The sequence below is a fragment of the Spinacia oleracea genome, chromosome 6 (genome assembly GCF_020520425.1).
Source record: "Spinacia oleracea cultivar Varoflay chromosome 6, BTI_SOV_V1, whole genome shotgun sequence".
In the NCBI taxonomy this organism is placed as follows: domain Eukaryota; kingdom Viridiplantae; phylum Streptophyta; class Magnoliopsida; order Caryophyllales; family Amaranthaceae; genus Spinacia; species Spinacia oleracea.
In genome coordinates, this window is record NC_079492.1 from 25,696,572 (window position 1) to 25,710,940 (window position 14,369).

Consider the following 14,369-nt stretch of genomic DNA (forward strand, 5'->3'; position numbering starts at 1 on the left):
ATTAATAAGGACTGAATAATTGGTAGATTATTGGTGCCCTTGATTAATTGCTGCAAATGTTTACGTGATGCATAATGTGTTTAACTAACCAGCTATGTGGGCCATTCATGATAATGAATGGGTGAATGGTATATATTGTATATGTACTGTTTTGCAGGTTATGAAGTGACTAGTATGGCCCAAATAGGATAGAAAATATGGTCTGCGTACCATTAATTTGAATGTAATTGGTCTAAAGTACCAAAGTTGTTTTTCAATTCAAATATGGTCTGCGTACCATCAAATAGTTGTAATTAGTTATAACTTATCCTATTTGAAGAAAATGGTGCCTCCCACGGAGATTTTCAAGACGGACTTTGAAGTCAAAGCTTCAAGATGAAGTCGGGCCATACTAGATCACAAATATCTTATGCATGTTTTAAGTTATTTATTGCTTTAAATATGTCTTAAAATGCATGAGATCAAAAGCTTGATTATGTTGCATGATTAAGGATTTTAGTTCACTTAAAATCTAACCAACATAGTAAGAGCCTTAAGTTCCAAACTTAAAAATTGAGTTAAAAGGTGCCATGCCAAAATATACACTTGCTTGGATATCCTTTACATCAATCTAGTAATAGTTTTCGCTCAGCGAGGTGTTACTTATTGGTCCTAAAGGGGCAAGGTACACAAATAATTGTGAGTACATGTTAGTTTTGGTGAAACTCAACGATATAAGTAAGGAGTCCTTTTATGTCGTGGAAAATTCGATAGGTTTACCTAATAAGTTCTTAGACGTACCTATCAACCAAGAATAGTTTCTAGACTATTAGCAAAAGGCTTTTGCTTACCTAAGATGTTCTAGGATTAAGTCGACAAACTGTGCTTAGTTCTTCAATGATTTTAGGATCTTGGAATCATTTTATTCACACCTGCCGGAACACATAACTTGAATAAAATGCTTAATAAACATTGAATTATGCATGTATGCTAGAATTTAAGTTTATTAAGAGAAACTGTGAATGGTTATTTATTTGTTTATTCTTTTCAATTGTAGTTTTTAATATGGCAAACAACAATTCATTCAACATTCGATCAATTCTCGAAAAGGAGAAGTTGAACGGGAAAAACTTCCTTGACTGGCAAAGGAACTTGCAAATAGTTCTTATGCAGGAAGAAAAGGAGTATGTCCTAGATGAGGCGATGCCCGAAGCTCCAGGCGACGGGATCACTCAGGCAGCCCTCAATCGTTGGATTGATGCCAACAAGGATGTGAAATGTCTAATGCTCGCCACCATGAGTGCGGATCTGCAGAAAACGTTCATCAACTCAGATGCTTTCACAATCATCAGTGAGTTGAAGAACATGTTCCAAGATCTGGCTCGAGTCGAAAGATTCGAGACTCATAGGCAAATTCTTGAGACCAAGCTTAAGAAAGGCGAGCCCGTAAGTCCACATGTTCTCAAAATGATTGGACTCATTGAGAATATGAGTCGGCTGGATCAGCAATTTTCTCAGGAAATGGCTATAGACACCATCCTCCATTCTCTTCATAGCGGGTATGATCAGTTCAAACTGAACTACAGTATGAATAGTCTGGACAAAACGCTCACTGAGCTTCACGGTATGCTGAAGACCGCTGAAAAGACGCTCAAAAGTGATAAGCAGGATGTGCTTATGGTGCGTGGGGGCAAGTTCAAGAAATCTGGAAAGAAGAGGAATGCTAAGAAAGGTGGCAACAAGGCCAGCCCAACTAAGCAAACTGGCGCCAAATCTGCAAAGAGGAAGGTCAGTCAACCCACTTCTGAATCCGAATGCTTCTACTGCAAGAAGAAGGGGCATTGGAAGAGAGATTGCTTGAAGCTAAAGGAAGATCAGAAGAACGGAACAGTCGTTCCATCTTCAGGTATTTTCGTTATAGACTATATACTTGCTAATTCAACTTCTTGGGTATTAGATACAGGTTGTGGCTCACACTTATGTTCCAATCCACAGGGACTAAGAAGAAGTAGAAAGTTAAGCAAGGGTGAAGTCGACCTACGAGTGGGAAATGGAGCACGGATTGCTGCATTAGCTGTAGGAACTTACTATTTGTCGTTGCCCTCCGGGCTAGTTTTGGAACTGGAAGAATGTTTCCATGTTCCAAGTCTTACTAAAAACATCATTTCAGTTTCTTGCTTAGATGCTAAGGGATTTTCCTTTATAATAAAAGACAATAGTTGTTCGTTTTATTTTAAAGAGATGTTTTATGGATCTGCTAGATTAGTCAATGGACTTTATTTATTAGATCACGACAAACAAGTATATAACATAAATACCAAAAAGGCCAAAAAGGATGATTCAGATCTCACCTATCTGTGGCATTGTCGATTAGGCCATATAAACTTGAAACGCTTAGAAAGACTTCAAAGGGAAGGAATTCTAGAACCATTTGACTTAGAGGATTATGGTAAATGCGAATCATGTTTACTTGGCAAAATGACAAAGCAACCTTTCTCTAAAGTTGGAGAAAGAGCAAATGAACTATTGGGTTTAATCCATACAGATGTATGTGGACCAATGAGTACAAATGCTAGAGGTGGTTTCAGCTACTTTATCACTTTCACTGATGACTTCAGTAGGTATGGTTATGTCTACCTAATGAAGCATAAGTCTGAATCCTTTGACAAATTCAAGGAATTTCAGAGTGAAGTAGAGAATCAATTAGGCAAGAAGATCAAGGCACTGCGGTCTGATAGAGGCGGTGAATATCTGAGCTATGAATTTGATGACCATCTGAAAGAATGTGGAATTCTATCAGAATTGACTCCTCCTGGAACACCACAATGGAACGGTGTGTCAGAACGGAGGAACAGAACCTTGCTAGACATGGTCAGGTCAATGATGGGTCAGGCCGAACTTCCATTAGAATTTTGGGGACATGCACTAAATACAGCTGCACTCACTATAAATAGAGCTCCGTCTAAAGCTGTCGAAAAGACTCCATACGAATTATGGTTTGGAAAGCCTCCAAATGTGTCTTTTCTTAAGATTTGGGGATGTGAAGTTTACGTCAAACGATTAATTTCAGACAAACTTCATCCAAAATCTGACAAATGTATCCTTGTGGGCTATCCAAAGGAAACAAAGGGGTATTACTTCTACAATACATCTGAGAACAAAGTGTTTGTTGCTCGAGATGGTGTCTTTTTGGAGAAAGATCACATTTCCAAAATGACAAGTGGGAGAAAAGTAGACCTCGAAGAAATTCGAGTCGAACAACAAACTCTAGAGAATGCTCAAGATGACATTCAGGATGAAACTCAGAGATCTTTAGAAGAATCTGGTGAGAATCATGGTCAATCTAGAAATGTTACCCCGCGTAGATCGCAAAGATATAGATCTCAACCGGAAAGGTACTTAGGTATTTTGACGAACGAGAGCTATGACGTTCTATTACTTGAAAGTGATGAACCTGCGACCTACAAGCAAGCTATGACGAGCCCTAGCTCCAAGCAATGGCAAGAAGCCATGCAATCTGAATTAGACTCCATGTCTGAAAACCAAGTATGGGATTTGGTCGATTTGCCAGATGGCTACCAAGCCATTGGAAGCAAATGGGTTTTCAAACTGAAAAAGGACAAGGATGGGAAACTTGAAGTTTTCAAAGCTAGATTGGTTGCGAAAGGTTACAGGCAAGTCCACGGTGTGGATTACGATGAAACCTTTTCACCAGTTGCAATGCTAAAGTCTATTCGAATAATGTTAGCAATCGCTGCATATTACGATTACGAAATATGGCAGATGGATGTCAAAACTGCTTTCTTAAACGGCGTTTTAACAGAAACTGTGTTTATGACACAGCCTGAAGGTTTTGAGGATCCAAAGAATGCTAAAAAGGTATGCAAGCTAAAGAAGTCAATCTACGGATTGAAGCAGGCATCCAGGAGCTGGAATATACGTTTTGATGAAGCAGTCAGTGACTTTGGTTTCATCAAGAACGCGGACGAATCTTGTGTATACAAGAAGGTCAGTGGGAGCAAAATTGCTTTCCTAGTATTATATGTCGACGACATATTGCTTATCGGAAATGACATTCCTATGTTGAACTCTGTCAAGATTTGGCTTGGGAAATGTTTTTCGATGAAGGATCTAGGAGAAGCACAGTACATATTGGGCATCAAGATTTACAGAGATAGATCTAAAAGGATGATTGGACTTAGTCAAAGCACTTATATCAATAAGGTGCTTGATAGGTTCAAGATGGCGGACTCCAAGCGAGGCTACCTACCCATGTCTCATGGAATGACTCTAAGCAAGACTCAGTGCCCAAAAACACTTGATGAGCGTAGACGAATGAGTGGGATTCCATATGCATCATTGATTGGTTCAATAATGTATGCTATGATATGTACACGCCCGGATGTTGCGTACGCACTCAGTGCTACGAGCAGATACCAGTCAGACCCAGGAGAGGCGCATTGGACTGCTGCCAAGAACATTCTGAAGTACCTGAAAAGGCACAAAGATGACTTCCTGGTCTATGGTAGAGATGATGAATTAATTGTTAAAGGCTATACGGACGCAAGTTTCCAAACCGACAAAGATGATTTCAGATCACAGTCTGGGTTTGTCTTCTGCCTCAACGGAGGAGCAGTAAGCTGGAAAAGTGCTAAGCAAAGCACCATTGCGGATTCTACAACTAAAGCGGAGTACATTGCTGCACATGAAGCAGCAAAGGAAGCTATATGGCTAAGGAAGTTCATAGGAGAACTTGGTGTAGTCCCCTCCATTAAAGGACCAATAGCCCTGTATTGTGATAATAACGGAGCTATTGCACAGGCAAAAGAGCCTAGACACCACCAGAGAGTCAAGCATGTACTTCGTAGATTTCACCTTCTACGAGAGTTCGTTGAAAGAAAAGAAGTCGAGATAAGCAAAATTGGAACTGATGACAACATATCAGATCCATTAACTAAACCTCTGCCGCAAGCGAAGCACAACTCGCACACTGCAGCTATGGGAATCAAGCATATTGGAGAATGGCTTTGATGTCTCTGTTTAATGTTTTAAAGTTTTAGAGTTTAAATCTTTGTAAAACATTATTGGTTAATCATTCACAATAAATGAAAGGAATTCATTTTTCCATTTAATTCGTGGTTTATTAAATGATGAGTCCCTTCAACTTGACGATATATTCAAGATAGACTGTCAGGACCAGTCCTGTGACTAAGAAATGTCTATCAAGTGAACTTGAATGTCAAAGGTTGAAAATGGTCCCTAATCGGAGTTTTCTATAAAATTGGACGCATAGAAAACGTTAGACGATTAGAATGCAAGATGACTAGTAGTTCTGTTTCTTGAACTATGTGGACATGGCAATGTCATAATCATTTGCATAGATACTTACTTTGGGAAGACTAGTATCGGACAAGACCTATGAAACTTTACTGTAAGAGATGAAAGTCTGTCATAAGTAAATTTCATTAAATTATTAGACACTAAATCCTCAATACCTGAGTGATTTGAGATTACTTGTTTGAGAACTGGTTGCTTTGACGTTGACCAACCGTCGCACCGTAAAAGGAGGCTATAAAGGCAACGCTCAGGTAATCACCTATCAAACGAAGTCTAATCTCAAGATCGCAAGATTGGGATTGTCCTCCCATAAATCGGGATGAGATGCTTAAAAGTTGTACAAGGCCACTCGGAGAGCTAGAAACTGTGAAATGCATGGCCGTGCTCGGATGAATCATAGGCTATGATTATCTGTTTATTTGATCAGTTGAACTCTGAAACCGAGGAACACCTCTGGACATAATAAGGATGACAACTCTTACCTTATGTTCAAGAGCAAGCATCGAGCGACAAAGGAATTAGGAAATGCACACTTGTCCCTAAGGACAAGTGGGAGACTGAAGGAAATAATGCCCTTGGTCCAAGTATGCATTCTATGTTAAGTCTAATAAATGCGGTTCAGTATTAATTAACAAGTTAATAATTCAGTGAGATCAAGTGAGCTGAATGCCTAGCTAGAGGCCGCTTCAGTTCAAGTGGAATTAATGATATTAATCCACAGCTTACTCTTGACTGAACCCGTAGGGTCACACAAATAGTACGTAAACGGATCAAGTATTTAATGGCATTAAATACTCCATCTATGAATATTCGGAACCGACGGATCTTGGTTTCAGTGGGAGCTAAGATCGTCACAGGCAAGAAATGAATACTCCGGAAACGATGATATTGCCGGAAACGGAAATATGGATCGTATCGGAAATATGAATATTATCCAAGTCGTAGATGTTGCCGGAAACGGAAACATGGTACGTATCGGAAAATATTGTTGGAAATGGAAATATTACCAGAATCGGAAATATTGCCGGAAACGGAAATATTGTCAGAATCGGAAATATTACCGGAATCGGAAAATAATTCCGGAAACGGAAATATTAAATATTTGTTCGAAACGGAAATTAATTCCGGAATCGGAAATATTGAATATTGTTCGTATCGGAAATAGATTCCGGAAATGGAATTTTAATCGGAAGCGTATCGTACGAATTAGCATCGGACGAGGCCTGCCGGACGAAGGCCCAGCACGAAGCCAGGCCATCGCCCAGCAAGCACGCACGCCACAGCCCAGCGCGCACAAGGCCACGCATGCGTGGGCCGCGCTGCGTGGGCTGCTGCTCGCATGCGTGGGCAGCCCTTGTGGCTGCCGTGTGTGTGTGAGTTTGAGCTCATGCGAGATTCCTGAATCTGCAAGAGTCAGTGTATGATTAAATGTCTATTCCTATTGGATAAATTGATTAAGTAGAATTCATGTAGAATTCTAATTCCAATTAATTCGCATCCTACTAGGATTACGATTCCTTTTCCATAACTCTATAAATAAAGGCCTAGGGGTCATAATTTATATACAAGTTTCAAAGTATTCAAAAGTGAGTTTTTTGAGAGAAAATTCAAACACCCATCTTGCCCCAAAAGTGCCGAATTTTCTGAGTACCTTAAGGGCGATTCTAGTTGGTCAATCTTAAGGCGGATCCGGACGTGCTGTGGACTTTCTACGGAGGGACGACACTTGGAGTCCTAAAAGACTTGTTCTTGTTCGGTTCGGGCGCAGCTAGGGAAGGCACGCAACAAAGAGTATGCATCTAAACTATGCTAAATGATTATGTGTAAATAATATGTTTCCTGGGTTAATGGTTGTTTCCGCATGATCTATGTAATGTCATATGTATCATAACCTAACAAGACTAGCTTGTCTTAAGTTGATCTAGAAATCAACCAACTTTCAAAAGTCCACTAAAATAGAGCTTTTGAATGTTAACTTGTTGATATGGTCTAAGCAACAATGCCAAAGATTAGTGGAACTCAAATCAAGGGGTTGATTTGAACCTAGTAAAGTTCTTTAAAGAGTTGTTTGTTTTAATCAAGCATATTGACTCATTCCGTAAATGACCATTTCATTCAAATAAACAAACAAACAAGCATTGTTTTTGTTCTTCTGAATGTGAGTCTTTCTGTGTTTGAAGCAGAAATTTAGGTATGCTGATTATGGAACAAAATAGCCATTTAGTTCCAGCCTTTGAAAGGACTGAAAACAAACTAGATGACCCTACAACTAATGTAGCATTGCCATGCTTCATTTCCCACTTGTAGGTCATTAGTGTATCCTAGCTTCCATTGTTTGAGTTATTACCGAAGTAAGAACCTCAAGCGGTATATGATACCAAGGAAGTTTGATTGCTAGGTCACTTCTCTTCAAACATAAATTTATAGGTAGAAACGGAATCGTAAATTCCTTTCATTTGTTCCTCGTTTTCCTATTTCTTGTACCCTTTCTTATAGTCTTAAGAATTGAATTCTTTAGTGTTGAATTTTATACTTTGTTAGACATGTCCAATGTCACCAACAAGGTTCTTTACCATTTTAATTTATGTTGAATATTTTGTTTCAACTAGATGATCTTACCAGAAGCTTCTAAAGTTCTCTAAGCATCGATCTATTCGAATGTCTAGGGACTAGACTCATTCGAGAATTAAATGGACAAAGATATTAGGTTGTTAACCATTGGTAAAGCTGAGCGTATTAAACTCAATGCTTTATGATCTCAAAACTACATTGTATTTTGAATTCACAAGCACCAATTGGTTTGCCATTCGATTTTGATATTCGAAAACAACCATAAAAGTCGCTAAAAGAAACGTACATTTTAAATTGCTCACTTTCTCTCATTTCCGTGAATCGTTCTTGGATTCACTACCAATCGAGGAAATTTACTGTTACCTTTCTAAAAGGATTTATTGCAGTGCAAGATATTTAATTATAAACAATAATTAAAACATACATTGAAGCATGCAAAGTCTAAACATTTATCATGAATAATAACTTGAAAATCAAAGCAATCATGCAATTTCAACAAGTTATTAGCATTTTATTCGAATTTATTGTTCCGGCAGGTGTGAATAAAATGATTCCAAGATCCTAAAATCATTGAAGAACTAAGCACAGTTTGTCGACTTAATCCTAAAACATCTTAGGTAAGCAAAAGCCTTTTGCTAATAGTCTAGAAACTACTCTTGGTTGATAGGTACGTCTAAGAACTTATTAGGTAAACCTATCGATTTTGCCACGACATAAAAGGACTCCTTACTTATATCGTTGAGTTTCACCAAAACTAACATGTACTCACAATTATTTGTGTACCTTGCCCCTTTAGGACCAATAAGTAACACCTCGCTGAGCGAAAACTATTACTAAATTGATGTAAAGGATATCCAAGCAAGTGTATATATTTTGGCATGGCACCTTTTAACTCAATTTTTAAGTTTGGAACTTAAGGCTCTTACTATGTTGGTTAGATTTTAAGTGAACTAAAATCCTTAATCATGCCACATAATCAAGCTTTTGATCTCATGCATTTTAAGACATATTTAAAAGCAATAAATAACTTAAACATGCATAAGATAAGTGTGATCTAGTATGGCCCGACTTCATCTTGAAGCTTTAACTTCAAAGTCCGTCTTGAAAATCTCCATGGGAGGCACCATTTTCTTCAAATAGGATAAGCTATAATTAAAACTAATTACAACTATTTGATGGTACGCAGACCATATTTGAATTGAAAAATAACTTTGGTACTTTAGACCAATTACATTCAAATTAATGGTACGCAGACCATATTTTCTATCCTATTTGGGCCATACTAGTCACTTCATAACCTGCAAAACAGTACATATACAATATATACCATTCACCCATTCATTATCATGAATGGCCCACATAGCTGGTTAGTAAAACACATTATGCATCACGTAAACATTTGCAGCAATTAATCAAGGGCACCAATAATCTACCAATTATTCAGTCCTTATTAATTCTAATCAAGTTGTTTTAACCTTAAGGATTTGTAGACCTAATCAAGAGTTTTATGACTAAAAGCGCTCCCACTTAAACCAATAAATTCATATGCTTTACTAATTTTAAACATAAAAATGTATTTCTAGTCTAACCGGAAACATACAAATTTAATTAAAATTTAAAGCTCATATAAATTTATAATTGAATCCCAAAAGTTTAATTTAATTTCAGTCGTATTTAAATTAATTCATGATTTTAATTTTAGTAAAATAATTAGAATAAATAAAATTTATTATAATTACAATATTCAAAATTAAAATCCAAGAAAATAATTTAAATTATTGATTTTAAAATTAATTAAAATTACGTAAACTGAAAATTTCAAATTAAACATTCAAAACGATCTAATCGCAACGCAAACACCCTACGCATCGCACGCCCATGGGCCACACGCACACAGCCATCGCTGGCCATGTGCGCGCAGCCCATGCGCTGCGTCGCATAGCTGCTGCTTCTATCCTTCGCAAGCAATCGCGCGAGTTGGTGCTCGCTGCGCGCGCGCCAGCGCTCGATGCACGCGAGCCATCGCTCGCTGTGCGCGCTCGCCAGCGCTCGATGTGCGTGCTCGCCAGCGCTCGCTGTGCGCGCTCGCCAGCGCTCGCTTGATGCGAGCCAGCGCTCGTTGTGCGCGCTCGCCAGCGCTCGCTGTGCGCGCTCGCCAGCGCTCGCTTGATGCGAGCCAGCGCTCGCTGCGCGCGCTCGCCAGCGCTCGCTGCGCGAGGCATCGTCGCTGGGCGCAGCACTCGTGGCACGCGAGCTTGCGCTCGCTGCACGCGAGGCTGCGCGCGCTTGCGCGAGGCAGTGCGCGTTGTGGCGCAGCTCGCTTGCTGCCCACACGCGACTGCCGTGCCTTGCCTTCGCCCATGCCCATTCGTCCATTGCTCATAGCCCACGACACAAGGCAGGGCTGCTGCCTTGTGCTCGTGCACCATGCCCTTGCTCATTGCATTCGTGCCGCATGGGCGACGAGCTCCCTTGCTCGTCGTCACATGCCCGCACTATGCAACACCCCTTAAGGGTAACACGTAGCGTCCATTGCTTTGTGCGTGCAAGTTATATGAACGATCGCATAAAATTTTAAAAAATTTATATTTAAAATTAATGACAAATTAATAAATTAATATTAATTTCATAATTTTAGGGCGAAAAATCGAAAATTTATTATTCAATTGATTTCCGATTAACATGGATTCAAGTTTAGGTCATAAAAATTTAAAATTTATCATAAATTTATAATTTTTATGGTGGTTTTTAATCATAGGTATCTAATTAAATTATAATTAATTATGAAAATCAAATTAATTCTAAATTATTCTAATTTTCAACAAATTAATCATAATTACAAATTAGATTGCATAATTAACAAGGCTAGGTATTCAAACTTGTTAAACATATACAGTAGGTCAATCAAAAATTCAAGATTTATCAACAAGAATCGCAAATATTTAATTTAACATCTTAAATTTACAAAATTTTGCATTCGAAAAACTAAAACCTTCGAAAAGTCATAGTTAGGCTTCGAATTTGAGAATTCTGGGTTCGGCAGAAAAATATTATTTTCGTCAAAATTTTAGAATGCCTTTTACATGCGGAATTGACACAAAAATCACTCGATTTGGATGAGTAACGAAGAAACTGCCGAAAAACTGCGTACATATAATTAAATAAACGCAATTTGCAATTAATTAACAATTACGAAAATTAATCACCCCTTTTAATTCTTGCAAATTTGTAATATTTAACCATGTTCATGCAATTTAGATTATGAAAATAATAAGAGGCTCTGATACCACTGTTAGGTTATGATACATATGACAATTCATAAATCATGCGGAAAAACCATTTAGCCAGGAATACATATTATTTACACATAATCATATAGCATAGTTTAGATGCATACTCTTTGTTGCGTGCCTTCCTTAGCTGCGCCCGAACCGAACAAGAACAAGTCTTTAGGACTCCAAGTGTCGCCCCTCCGTAGATAGTCCACAGCACGTCCGGATCCGCCTTAAGATTGACCAACTAGAATCGCCCTTAAGGTACTAAAATTTCGGCACTTTTGAGCAAGAAATGTGACTGAATTTTTCTCTCAAAAACTCACTTTGAATACTTGAAAACTCGTTATAAATTGTGAACCCAGGCCACATATTTATAGGGGTATGGAAAGAGAATTGGAATTCTATTAGGATACGAATTAATTAAATTAGAATCCTAATGAAACTCTTATTTAATTAATTTATCAAATAGAATTAGGAATTTAATCATTAAACGAATCCTGTACGTTTTAGGTTTCTTATGTGAACACAAACACCCACGCACGCACAGCAGCCCACGAGGGGCGCCATGCGCGCGCGCGTACAGCCCGAGCATCGCAGCCCACGATTGCCGCAGCCTTGGGCGCGCGCTGGGCCTGCCTTGCGGTGGGCCTGGCGCAGCCTTGGGCTGGCGTGTTGTGGCGCGCGTTTCCCTTGCTGGACGTGGGCCTGGCTTCGTGCTGGGCCTTCGTCTAGCAAGCTCGTCCGATGCTAATTCGTACGACGCGCTTCCGATTAATTTTCCGATTCCGGAATTCATTTCCGATACGAACAATATTTAACATTTCCGATTCCGGAATTAATTTCCGTTTCGAACAAATATTTAATATTTCCGTTTCCGGAATTATTTTCCGATTCCGATAATATTTCCGATTCAGACAATATTTCCGTTTCCGGCAATATTTCCGATTCCGGCAATATTTCTATTTCCAATAATATTTCCCGATATGTACCATGTTTCCGTTTCCGGCAACATCTACGACTTGGATAATATTTATATTTCCGATACGATCCATATTTCCGTTTCCGGCAATATCATCGTTTCCGGAGTATTCATTTCTTGCCTGTGACGATCTCAGCTCCCACTGAAACCAAGATCCGTCGATTCCGAATATCCATAGTTGGAGTATTTAATGCCATTAAATACTTGATCCGTTTACGTACTATTTGTGTGACCCTACGGGTTCAGTCAAGAGTAAGCTGTGGATTAATATCATTAATTCCACTTGAACTGAAGCGGCCTCTAGCTAGGCATTCAGCTCACTTGATCTCACTGAATTATTAACTTGTTAATTAATACTGAACCGCATTTATTAGACTTAACATTGAATGCATACTTGGACCAAGGGCATTATTTCCTTCAAGATTAACCAACTAGGATATTCTCTAAGGTATTATGTTTATTCGAAAACTTAGTTATATATTTAGGCAACCTATTAAATTCGTACTTGAACTTAACTATATGAATACTTATTGAATTGTTGTATATAAATTGTGATTATGAACCACGTATTTATAGGGAGGAAATAACGGATTTGGATTTCTACTAGGATTCAAATAACTAAATCTATTGTGATTCTAGTTAAATTAATCCATTAGAATTTAACGTTTAATCAAACTCAAAAACATTTAATTCGTGTAGAATTAGGAAAACGATTTAATCAAGCAATCCTAAACGACCAAGGCATCGGTCGTACGTAGCATTGCACACACGTAGCCCACAAAGGGCGTTGGTGCGCGGCTCGGCCCAAGGCAGGGCCCTGGCAGCACACGGCCAATCGTGGGCGCTGCTGCTGGGCCTTGCCTTGCTCGCTTGCTACGCGGATGGGCCTGTCTTGCTCGTTGCTCGCGCGCTGGGCCTTCCTTGCTGCTCGCTGTGCGCGCGGGCTTCGCTAGGCGCGGGCCTGGCTTCGTGTTGGGCCTTGCGTCTAGCAAGCTCGTCCGACGATCGTTTCGTATGTCGCGCTTACGATTCGTTTTCCGATTCCGGAATTCATTTCCGATTCCAGAATTCATTTTCGATTTGAATAATATTAAATATTTCCGATTCCGGAATTAATTTTCGATTCGAAAAAATATTTAATATTTCCGATTCCGACAATATTTCCAATTCCGCTAATATTTCCGGTACCAACAATATTTCCGATTCTGCCAATATTTCTATTTCCAATAATATTTTCCAATACGTACCATGTTTCCGTTTCCGGCTGTTAGGTTATGACAAATATAAAACATATATTTCATGCGGAAAAACAATAAAGCCAGGAATCCAAATTAATTGCCACATAACAATTAGCATAATTTAGGATGCATACATTTGTAGCGTTCCCTCCCTAGCTTCTCCGAACCGAACAAGAATAAGTTTAGGACTCTAAGTGTAGTCCCTCCGTAGATAGTCCACAACACGTTCTGATCCGCCTTAGATTCAATTAACTAGAATTTAGCCTAAGGTTTTATGTTATTCGATTATAATTTGATGCAAATTATTAACTTTAGTTTTTAGCTTAAAACTATATGAATACTTTTTTATGTATTATAAATTGTGATTGCCATCAACTATTTATAGGGTAGGATCATCGGAACTAGAAACCTACTAGGATTTAATTAACCTAATCTTATTAGAATTAGATATTAATTAAATCTATTAAGTTAATGTTTATTTCAAAAACTAACTCGATCTAGTAGTTTTAGGAAAATAATCTTTAATCGAACTAATCCTAAACTCTTAAGGATTCGATGCATTCACGAACTCAACGCACACCAACGCACAACCCACGAAGGCCGCAGGGTGCGCTCGCGCGGAGAGCTCGGCCTAGCAGCGCTGCAGCCCACGCTTGGGCGTGCCAGCCTACTGGCCTCGCTGGGCCTGGCCTTGCGTGTTGCTTGGCTGGGCCTTGCGATGTTTAACGGGCTGCTTGCTTTTCCTTGCTGCGCGCGGGCTTTGCTAGGAGCAGGCCTGGCTTCATGCTGGGCATTGTGTCTAGCAAGCTCGTCCGACGCGCATCCGCTTAATTTTTCGATTCCGGAATTCATTTCCGATTCGAACAATATTTAATATTTCCGATTTAGGAATTAATTTCCGTTTCGAACAAATATTTAATATTTCCGATTCCGGAATTATTTTCCGATTCCAGTTATATTTCCGATTCCGACCATATTTCCGTTTCCGGC